Source organism: Haliotis cracherodii, unplaced genomic scaffold (genome assembly GCF_022045235.1).
Source record: "Haliotis cracherodii isolate W230 unplaced genomic scaffold, xgHalCrac1.p SCAF_1, whole genome shotgun sequence".
NCBI lineage: Eukaryota > Metazoa > Mollusca > Gastropoda > Lepetellida > Haliotidae > Haliotis > Haliotis cracherodii.
In genome coordinates this window covers 57,817,890-57,829,216 of record NW_027266264.1, presented here as the reverse complement: position 1 = coordinate 57,829,216, position 11,327 = coordinate 57,817,890, and positions in this window count along the sequence as shown.

Sequence of the window (11,327 nt, the reverse complement as noted above, 5' to 3'; positions counted from 1 at the left end):
TTGGTACCCATGGGTTCTTCTTGCTTAAATGTTTCATCCCAATTTCCACATAAATGTTATCAAGTCAAGCATTTCGTATATTGGTTTCACACTGAACATTCATTTTTAACAAATTTGAAGATGGAGATTAACAATATCTGTGGTCACCACGTATAGTGGTAAATGCCCGATAGATCAAAGAATGGAGATTTCACTTAAGTTTGTGGTGTGGGATAGTTGGTGTACAAAGTTGAAACATAAAATGTTTTGACATAATTGAGCTCGGTTCTCTTCTGAGAAGGTTCAGTTTATTGGAGTATTGATAAATCCACATGGTATTAATTCCATTTGTCTCAAATACTTTTAGTAAATATAAAGAAAGTCCTTCCCTGACTATAAGAATTATGGTATATCATTGAGACAGAGATTTGTTGGTACATTTGCCAGACCTAGCAACATACCTCTCTTGTACGGATTTGAAGGAGCTTTGGAATTCAGTACACAAGAGAAATGGACATGTCTTCAGGTTTAAGCGTCATCGTACCGATGCTTGGTTCTTCCTCGGGTAACATATTGGCATTTTATTTGCCAACATTTGATATGCCTCTCATAATGAATTCGTTGATCAAACAATTATTGTCGTGATGATTACATGTAATGGTTATGCTTATTTGAGATGGGTGGTAACACCTACAAACGTGTCATGCAGGGCAGACTGGCTCTGGAAGGACAGCTGGCTGGGACAGAATGGGTTTATTCCAATTCTATTTCCTCTATTTCAATTTGTACATACTACCTATGCCAACATCCCGCACTGAATTAACCCACTCTGAAAGATAGTCAACAGGTTCCTCTTCTCTCTTGGCCCATGGATGAAGTAATGGATAATAAGGACATGATTTTCTTCTCAGAAACTTTACGCCCAGAATGATCAGAGGAAGACGTAATATTCTGGAGGAAATAAAGGCATCCACAGACACAGTTTGAATTTGTTTTTACTCGGGGATTAAGATTACATTAAAAAAAACTTGTTGTCGTCATGCATGCACAATTTTATTTCAATGGGGGCGGGATGACGGTTTTTGGAGGGAAACACATTATTCTATTTTGGTCATCATTAAATCAGACTTGTTATCATAAGTTCATTAAAGGTATTCTTTAAACATTATCTTACAATGTGCGTTAGGGGCAAAACCAATGTTATAAATTAGCCAGTTAAACAAATTAACTTTTCCGAATACACTTACACTGCTAAGTCTGGGTGAATTTGTCTGGCAGTTGAACCATAATTTGTAACTATGCTTTGCAATATTCTCTTCTAAAAATATACTAAAACCCGGAAACACAAAATACGTTTTGGCCTAAGACAGCATTAAATACTTGAGATAAAATTAGGGATAACTCAGTGCTAAATCAGCTTGACTCCAAACAATTTTCATTCACTGAGATTTCGTTGTTCAAGCATCTTTGGTTATCAACCTTCACAAATATGATAACATAATGTAGGCGTATGACAAACAAGGGGATTAATTACTTTAAAAAACCTTCACAAATTATCTTTGTTATTTTCTTCCAGATCCTGAATCTCAGGGATCTTTAATTGGATCAATGTGATGAATACGCCGCTAATCCCGAATATTTTGTGTCATTTATGAAATCGAAGGAAATCCTTTCAAGCTCTCTTAAGACTCAAACGTGTTTTGAGCGCTGTGGTCATAACTTCATTGATTTTAACAAGCAGTGCCATTAATAACTCAGTGGTGGTGGTCTTGCACAGTGACATAGAAGACAGTTGCGTCAGTTATGATCACATTAAATTAGTTTTACGATTTATAAGGCAATATTCTGTGGTTATATTTCCGCTAAGTCCGAGGAACTATCAATTATGCAATTCATTCCGTTAGGATTGTCAGTTTTCAAATATTTAAAGATGGAAGGGGTGAAGAATGTTATTCTTTACTTAAACGTCGGCTACCGCAGTAACTGCAAAACATAATAATATGTGATCCAGTGGGCTATAACATAATAATATGTGATCCAGTGGGCTATAACATAACATTCAAGTAAAAATGCCTTCAAGGGATTCACAGTTGTATCGTATTCCAAAGAGTGGAACGGAGAATCGTAATTGGCGGCTTGTTCCGAAATTGAGTAATAATGTTCGAACCATGGGAAGTAGCGTGTAGAAATGAGTGAGGTTGGTTAAACGCCGCTATAAACAGTATTTCAGTTACATCCCGGCGTGTCAGTTTGAGTCGCACAGGTCTCAGATGCTTACTTTTGGGTTGTAACCCACCACCACGGGAGCTCACAACCTAGAAACATTATGAGGGCAAATATTATCATAACAGAATTATCATACAAATAACAGCATGTTTTCATAAATATGCAGACCACAGTACCTTGACAGCAGCCCGCATTTCCCGAACAAAGGCTGTTGTCTGTTCTATTGTTATGTGGTGGCATTGGCGTCACGTTTCTGCTTCGTGACGCCACCCTACATTATGTTGATATGACGTTGCTATTTGTAAATCAGTGACCTCTGTTGTAATCCAGCCATTTCATTTTGGGGTTAGCTACACATTCTATACATTTTAGCATTTGCAGAAACCCTTAGTCTGTTCAACTGCTCTCCTTCGTCGGGTAGTTAGTGACAGACCTCTGGCTTCTGGAAATGATAATGCCCTAAAAAATAGCGTTGCCCTTATGAGAGTACGCCATGAACTGGCTTTCACGTAACATTATTTATTAGTATCGGTGGTGACGTATAAACATCTATTTCTCTTTGTGGTATCAGACCCGTGAAGATCCGGGGTAGAATGGGTCTTCAGCAACCCATGCTTGCCGTAAAAGGCGACTATGCTTGTCGTAAAAGGCGACTAACGGGATCGGGTGGTCAGGCTTGCTGACTTGGTTGATGCATGTCATCGATCCCAATTGCGTGGATCGATGCTCACGATATTAATCACTGGATTGTCTGGTCCAGACTCGATTATTTACAGACCGCCGTCTTATATATAGCTGGAATATTGCTGAGTGCGGCGTTAAACAACAAACCAACCAAGCAACCAACTTTGTGGAATCAAATATAAAACGCAATACGTAACAACATTTGAGTTCGTTTCTCTGCGACAAGGAAGGGATGGATTTAATTTTAGTCAATATATGCCTACATATTTACTCCCGATGCGATTAATGTTTTAACTCACACTATGAAAATAAGGTAAGCAACATTGAAACGACAAATGTCATACACTCACGAATTGGCTGAGACGTTACAATGATGGTGTTTGCGAAATGGATGAGGATGTCCTGGTCTCCGTAGCAACAGTTAACCGTCAAGGCCGACACAGACATGGCTGTGTTCTACTTCACTTACGGAGTTGAAACAAAATGGTTATAAGGTCAATTCCAAATTAATAAAGACCTAACTTGTCGTGGTATTCTGTTCCCTCGGTAAACTGAAAACTTTGTTTTGGGGAAACAGAACCACGGAACAGTGCCTTATAAATCGTAAAACTAATTTAATGTGATGATAACTGAAGCAAATGTCTTCTATGTTACTGTGCAATACCATAAACACGGAGTTATTAATGTTATTGTTTGTTGAATAAATGAAGCGCTAAAAACATGTTTGAGTAAAGGTGCTATCGTATCACTGGACTGCCTTGTCCATCACTTGATTATCTGGTCACATCTCAATTGTTTCACTGGACGTCGTCGTATAACAGGGGTACTTTTTTTGCGGCGTCGGGCAAAAAACTTATTGTGTGACTGACTGGCTGGCGTTACTGGTGGGCAGGCACATACGTTTCGCGAACACCGGGTGTCATTACTGATTTCCAGTGATCCATTAATATATATGTCACCACTATTTTGATTTTTACGCCCAATGGATATCGGCGGATAATAGAGACTGGTTATTCTCTGGCGTTAACGTCTTATGTATTAAATTTGACAAACGACGTGGAAGTATTCTGAACAAAACAATGGCCCAATACATGGGAGATTAACTCGGGTTGCGTATCATGTTAAAGGTATGTTCTGTTCGAACTGCCTTATTTCCTAGGATACAGAAAATAGTGCATTCTCTGAAGGTACATCGTTAATTTTACTGTTGAATGTTTTACATAAGAGATTTGTCTGGTGGACGGTGTCGCATAGGGTCGGTGTGGTTTTTTTCTTCTTATATATAGCTACGCAGAGTAGCACGCCTTGATCTTGCCGGAAATATATGACCATGGCTTCGAATCCCAGATCAATCCTGCTTATGTTCCGAGGGTTGTCAGCACAATACCAGTTCTCGTAGGTTTTAGGTAATGTTTAAAACGTCTCAGATCACTTTGAACTTTCATCCCACAATATAAAGCTGGCACGTCGTAATATTACTGAAATACTGTTTAAAGCGGCGATAAACCCACCGCACTCACTCCACAGTGGCACAATGCATTCTGTATCAGTCCTTCAATTGACTTACACCGCGCGACAAGACCAAGTGTCTGTATACATCACAGAAGAGGTAATAAAACAAGTGTCTCCAACAACACACCAATATGGACATTGACACAACTATGTAAAATATTAACTCAACAAATGAATAAAATGTAACAAAAGCCTTCCGATGTCTTTAGGTATCTTCATATAAGTAGCCTGGGTACAGTCGAGGATGTGCAATCAAAAGTCCATTCTAAAAGTACAAGATGATGCGAAAAGGTTTTGATATGAGCAAAATTACTGTTGATCATATTTCACTATAAGCCATAAAGAAAACACCTGTCAATACCTAGCTCTGTGTTACTCTGTGAGCGTACGATTACTATCAATGAGGATCTAATGAAATCTGTCCATGATATTTGATCTCGACAAAGCCCACAGTACATCAGGTTTCTAATACCGACACGGCTTTCTCTGCTGCTACCAGTAAGCTAAAGTAAATCTAGCCTGAGGAGAAAGGTCGCAAAGATCGTTTACTTTCCTCTCCTTTGGCGAGTTGGTAATACGTCATGTTGATATGTATGCCAGCCAGTAAACAGCACCAGCCCCATCTGCATTACATCAATTAGGTAACAGTTTTTGTAACCTCATAACTGTAAAAGACAGTTGATGAAACTGTCTGCCAAAATCACCTGAAACTGATCAATAGCATTAGCTAGATGACACCATTGTTATCCATCTACACAGACAAGCTTTAGTGATGACAGATTCCCTTCGGTATCACCTCTCCCTGTGCTTTATCACTGTTGACCTACACGCCAGCACAGTGCTACAGACTCGTTTCTCGTTTACTTCGTTTGGGGGCCTGTTGTTCTAGAATTATTAAGATCAGTTCTCGACATTAGCTGTTTAGTTGCACTGCTCATGAGCGAACAAATATGATTGTCAAATGATCATCTCAAAGATGCAAGTACGTCCTATTATTTAGTGTCAGGTATGAATGTCATGGAATATCTTGAATTGTTTTTCTGCCATGCTGTGGAAGGAAATGCGGCTCGCTTTATTTAAAGAAGGGATACAAGTGTGTATGGGAAACAACCATGTGATCACTTTTCGGTTTAGGGATGTTATGTTAACTGAATATCATTGAGTAAAGACAATGTTTTGACATTGAGGAAGATGAAAAAGATGAACAGAGAGTTGGATGCAAGTCTTAACATTTCAGTTATACCGCTACAGCTTGGTGGTGAGCCTCATTTTACAGAAGCCGTGGACGTTTAAGATAGGGTGAAAATCAAGGACACAGCGTTGACAGACAAAGGATCTAAAATCAGGGCGAATTGGGGTTTCGAACACATGACCAGCGCCTCCTGGCGCGATTAAGGGAAGCAGCTCTGCACCATTTCAGTCACGTTTGACCACTGTAAAACCTATGTTCCCTATAAACAAAACTTTTTCAAGATTAGTTTTTACACTTAACTCTCACTTTTTGCAAGTGTTGACTAAGACACTAAGACATGCGGTGCTGCATAGCCAGCAACAAAGCTGGTTGTCGTATATCTGTTTAATGCAGAAGTTACGACAGCCACAACAGTATGGTCGTTGCATTTCACAGGGGCAAATTCACAATCTTCAAAAGGTCATGTAAATGGAACTTCTTTTTCCTGCAAAATAAAACATCAATACATTTGGACCTCTAGTCGCGTTCAGCATGGAAGGTCACGGTCACGCCATTCGAGGGGCTCCATCATGAGGCACCGTACAGCGTTGCATCTGCACCCCGGCAGACACCACAAAATAAATTTAATCAACGAACGATATCGTTGACATAAATGAATTGACGTACTGACACCTTACATCCCCCACATCCTCCAAGAATTCAAACTAAGGGACAGCTTAGGGAAACAGACTCGTTATTATAACATCTTGGTTCATTTACCACCTGCCTTTTCTTACAAGAGACAATGCGTGTCAAATTAAAATGTAGAAGCAGTCCCTATTCCCATTCTCGTGCCCCTAGAGGATGACGGAATGGCAGACGTGTCTAGCCAAAATTTGAAAGCCTGGCGTGAGACAGGCATCTGTGTAGAGTAAATACACTTATTGGCACGAATTCCGTTTCGGTTTAGATGTAACACGCGAGACGAAACTCCATTACAAAGTGTCAAAGATATCTGGGGTTCTTACATTTAAGCATTACTTACATAAACAACCGTACTTACTCCTATGAGTGAAGGCGTTAGGTTTAAAGTAGCTTTGGACAAAGTCTTCAATAATCACTGCTCCACAACTCAATATGGAAGGAAATTCCAAGCGATGCAGATCATAGACGTTTTCCACTTTCAAACCAGGCAGTGGTGGTATGGTTCTGAGGGACCAGGGATCATAACCAGTAAGATCGGGTTATCGAACTTGTTATTACCGGTTATTACCCGACACAACTAAGGGACGCAACTCTGCACAGTGAATGTCTGCGCTTATACCGATAGTTCACCCATGCCTCATACATGAGTAATATGTGCATGAATAATCGCATTTCGGTTGTGTGCACGTTAAGATATACAATCATATTCATGTTTACACAGTGTTACGAAGAATCAATAAAAAACATTTTTCCAGTTAAACAAACCTATTTATGGGCCACAAGAAACAGATGCGATCGCATGCAATTTTATCTACGGGAAATGAATGAAATTTAGAATTCATCAAATTAGCGCATCAAATGTTTAGTTAACACGTAACGGAGGAACGAAATTAACTAAATATCTGCACATTGTGTTAGGGACACGATATGACTAAGCTCTCAGAGTGATTACCTTGCTCTTTCAGCACTGGCTATAGTGAGCCAATACACGCGGTATGCTGGGCTCCGGGAGTGGCAGGCCGGGCTTGATCATATTGGTAACAGCATGTTCACTGGAACCTAGCAACGATAATTTTATGGTACACTGGAATACGTTTTCATGTGCACGCTGGTCTCGCTATAAAAATGCAGACTTGTCAGCTCCTTCTACAAACCGTTAACTTCCCCTTATAGGACGAGGTATGATGAGGATCTGCAACAGGATCTGCATAAGTTAAGAAATTAGCCAAACATTGTAATCAATATTATCAGATGTGTTCATGAGTGAGTGAGCTTTTAACAGTTTTCAAGTAATATCACGGCGTGTCAGATCAATGTGAGAGAAAATCCCGAAGTGATGCAGGTCTCAGATGTTTTCCACTTTGGTGAAACCAAGAAACATAATCGGGGAGAACCGGGATTCGAGCCTAAGATCAGAGGTTTCGGGCGTGCCTAAGGGACGCAGCTCTGCACAGCGAGTTAGCCGACTGGCCGACTGGGCCAACCGTGCCCCCAGATGTGTTCATGAATGCGAACAACATTAATTTTACAACATAAGTTTGACTTATAACAATAAATATGCGTACAATGTGTCTAAACGTATAGAGGTTTTAAGGTTTTTCATGAATTTTTCAACTATTTGAACATGAGAAAGAAGATTTAGATACATAATGAGCTTCAAGACACATTTCCACCAGTGGCAACTGTCACAAATAGAAAGGCAAATCAAATGTTCACCCGATAAAAACACGGGAACATAATGTTATGGTACAAGTTAAAATAGGGAGTCGGACTTCATTTATGTCACTGATGCGTCACATGTGTAAATGTCCTCACGTGTCTACAATAAAACGTTTTGAACGCTTTACAACGGCCTTGAATGTTGTACATCTGATCAAACAACTTTTAGTAAGAATCGTTTGACACTCTTTGAAATTTTCGAAGAAAGAGCATGCTCGAATGTACCTCAAATCTCAAAACAAAACCTTTTGGAATATTGCTCGACATGAAGGGAATGTTGGCTGTTGGAAAGTTCAAGTAATCCCACTTGTTATATGGTCATGAGGGGAGGTTTTTTGTCCCTCTGAATCTTTATGCATATATCTAAATATGAAACATATGCGGCGATTTCTAGATCACGTGGTTAAGACAGTGTGAGAGAATTAGCGAATTAGTTATTTAACGATATCAGATCATGGATATACCTGAAGCTAAAGTTAATATCCTTGAACTCATTCCCTTTTTTTGATTATGCCTAACCGATCTATTTATAAAAGAAAAGCCAAAAACATATCTTGGGTCACAGACTTGAACACATGTATATGGTTAGATTTTCTATCATAGTTCTGAAAAATCGGCTTTTTCCTCATTTTAGCGAGCTGAATGTACTAGATAATTACAAAAGTCCAACCCTCGCAAGTTTAAGAAAGAGAAATGGCTAGTTGAGGGGGAGGCGGGGGATGCCACCTGGTGGCAATATGATAGCACACACAGACTAACAGCTCCGAAGTAAATATCTACCTGACAGGGTCATAGCTTGAACTACGACAACAGGCAACATCATGGGTTATGACATAACAACATATAGAAGCAACATTGGATGCTTAACAGGTACTTTTGAAGCGAATTATATCCGTACGTGTCGCTATGCTGCACGTGCCTAACGGGCCAGGTAGATTCATGAGAGCGACTATACTTAGTCAGTGTTGCGATATTGATACAGTTGTGTAATGATGTTTAGAGTAACCCGGGCCCCGGGCCATACCCCACACAGTGAGTGAGTTGGGTTTAACGCCGCTTTTAACAGTATTCCAGTTATATCACGGCGTGTAAGCCTAATGTAGGAGGAAAGCCCGAGGTGATGCAGGTCTCAGACGTTTACCACTTCGGTGAAACCCACGGGCACGGGCACGGGTATGGTGCTGACAAACCTAGAAACATAATCGGGGCGAACCGGGATTCGAACCCACAATCATAGGTTTCTGGCCCAATCGACGCAACTCTGCACAGCGAATCGTGGCTGCGCCTTAGACGACTCTGAGATAAACAAGGAACACTAGACTGCATGGTTGACCCTAGCAGTCGAAATATGTTTGAGGAAAGAAATGTCTGAAAACTGTGACAAGAAGAATGGAAGAATAACATGGAACAAGATATCCAGTCGTCAGCCAGTATAAATACAGAACTGAGAGAAGAAGGTGTCAAATCTCACCCGCAAAATAAAATCAATGGTAAGCCAGGCCAAAAGAAACAACGTGATATTCTACAACGTGAGGGAGAGTCAGAATCATATGAGGATACCCTCGATGCCGTAACCAAGGTGATGACCGAAACTATGAACATTAAATATGAAGATGTTGCAGTGTATAATGTTAGAAGACTACCATCCAAGGCATCCGGTCCCAAACCAGTGCTCGTCACATTTGCACAACCTTACCATAAGTCGAAAGTAAAAATGGGACAAAAATCTGAAAAGCCAAAAGATCTGTGTGTCACATGATTTCACAGACGATGAGAGGAGTACTCGGCGGAAATTAAAACCTTTCATGGACAAGCCAGACAAGATGGGTGTTTCTCTTTGATGAGATACAACAAGCTGCAGATAGACAACGACCTATTTGAACTCGACGAATCCATTACAGGTAATCCCAAATTGACTCCAGTTAGACGGTTCAAACCCTGACCATCCTCTAGTGAAAATGTTCATGACCGATCAGAAATTTCACCAGTAGTGTAGCATTACGGCCAAGGCTCACGAGATAAATATTTAGGTATTACTGGTGTCTGTTGGAACATTAAAGGATTAAAATCAAAATTGTGTAAACCTTCCTTTTGTGATTGTATCCACAAATATAATATTATAGGTCTAGTAGAGTCCTGGGCTGGTAAAAATGAACACTCGAAACAAAAGTGAAAACGCCGTCAGAAATTCCGGAGGGCTACTTTTATTAGTAAAAGACCTTTTTGTGTTCTGTCGTAAATACAGAATCTGAGAATAAACTGTGGCTCAAGTCCTAAGTATGAGTGATGACATATTTTTCTGGGTCTTGTATACTTTTCTCTACCCAACTCAAGTGCCTTCTCAGCTGAACCTATTTTTGATGTCTTAGAGAATGACATAGTAATATCTAGATCAGATTACCCATATTGTCATGGTGTTGTCATGGTTGACCTCAATATTAGAACTGATTGTCCCCCTGGTTATAGTGTAAATGATGATTCCATACATCTGCCCATCGATGAAGATGTTAATTATGTAGAAGATAGTGCTTTTTGCCAAGGTCTTCACATGATAGCATCATTCATTAAAGAGTCCATGCCCTATTAGCCTTCTGCAAACTCACAGGGCTCTGAATCTGTAAAGGGTGAATTGGTGAAGATGCAGGGACTGGTACTTTTACATGTTATGCTAACAAAGGCCAAAGTGTGGTAATGTATTGTTGGAAATGTAGAGTGTTTTAAGCAAAGATGTAAAGATATCTGCCAACACACATGGAAAAATAATCTAGAATGTTATTCTAAGGTGAAATATTTTGCTCTGTAAAGAAAAGTTTTAATTATGAACATCTATATTGATGTAGCCTTGTTATTGATATCACTTTTTAGGTTTAGCTGTTCTCGTCATTATTTATTGGTAGAAGGAGGTAGGCATTATAAAATACCAAGGCCAGAACGCCTATGTCCCTTTTGTATTGTGCCATTTATAGAAACTGAATTCCACTTTTGCCTTGAGTGTCCATTCCACTCAAATTTGAGGGAACGTACACTTCCTAAATATTATTACATATGTCCAACTCTTGATAAACTAAAACAATTATATAGCTGTAACTTCTATGTTATAATACGATTTACAAAGTATGTATTTCTAGCTATCATGAAAAGGAACACTTCTCTTAAAGATGTGCCAGTTTTGTAGTACTATGCCATTGTACAATGTGAGACTGATTGTTGCCAGTGTGTGTAACATGTGTAGGGACCCAATGCACTGGGCGTTCGCAGGTTATGATCGGCCTCAGTCACCTCTTCAGCACTCCGATGAGTGTTGACCACTCAACTCACGAACGTTTGTGCC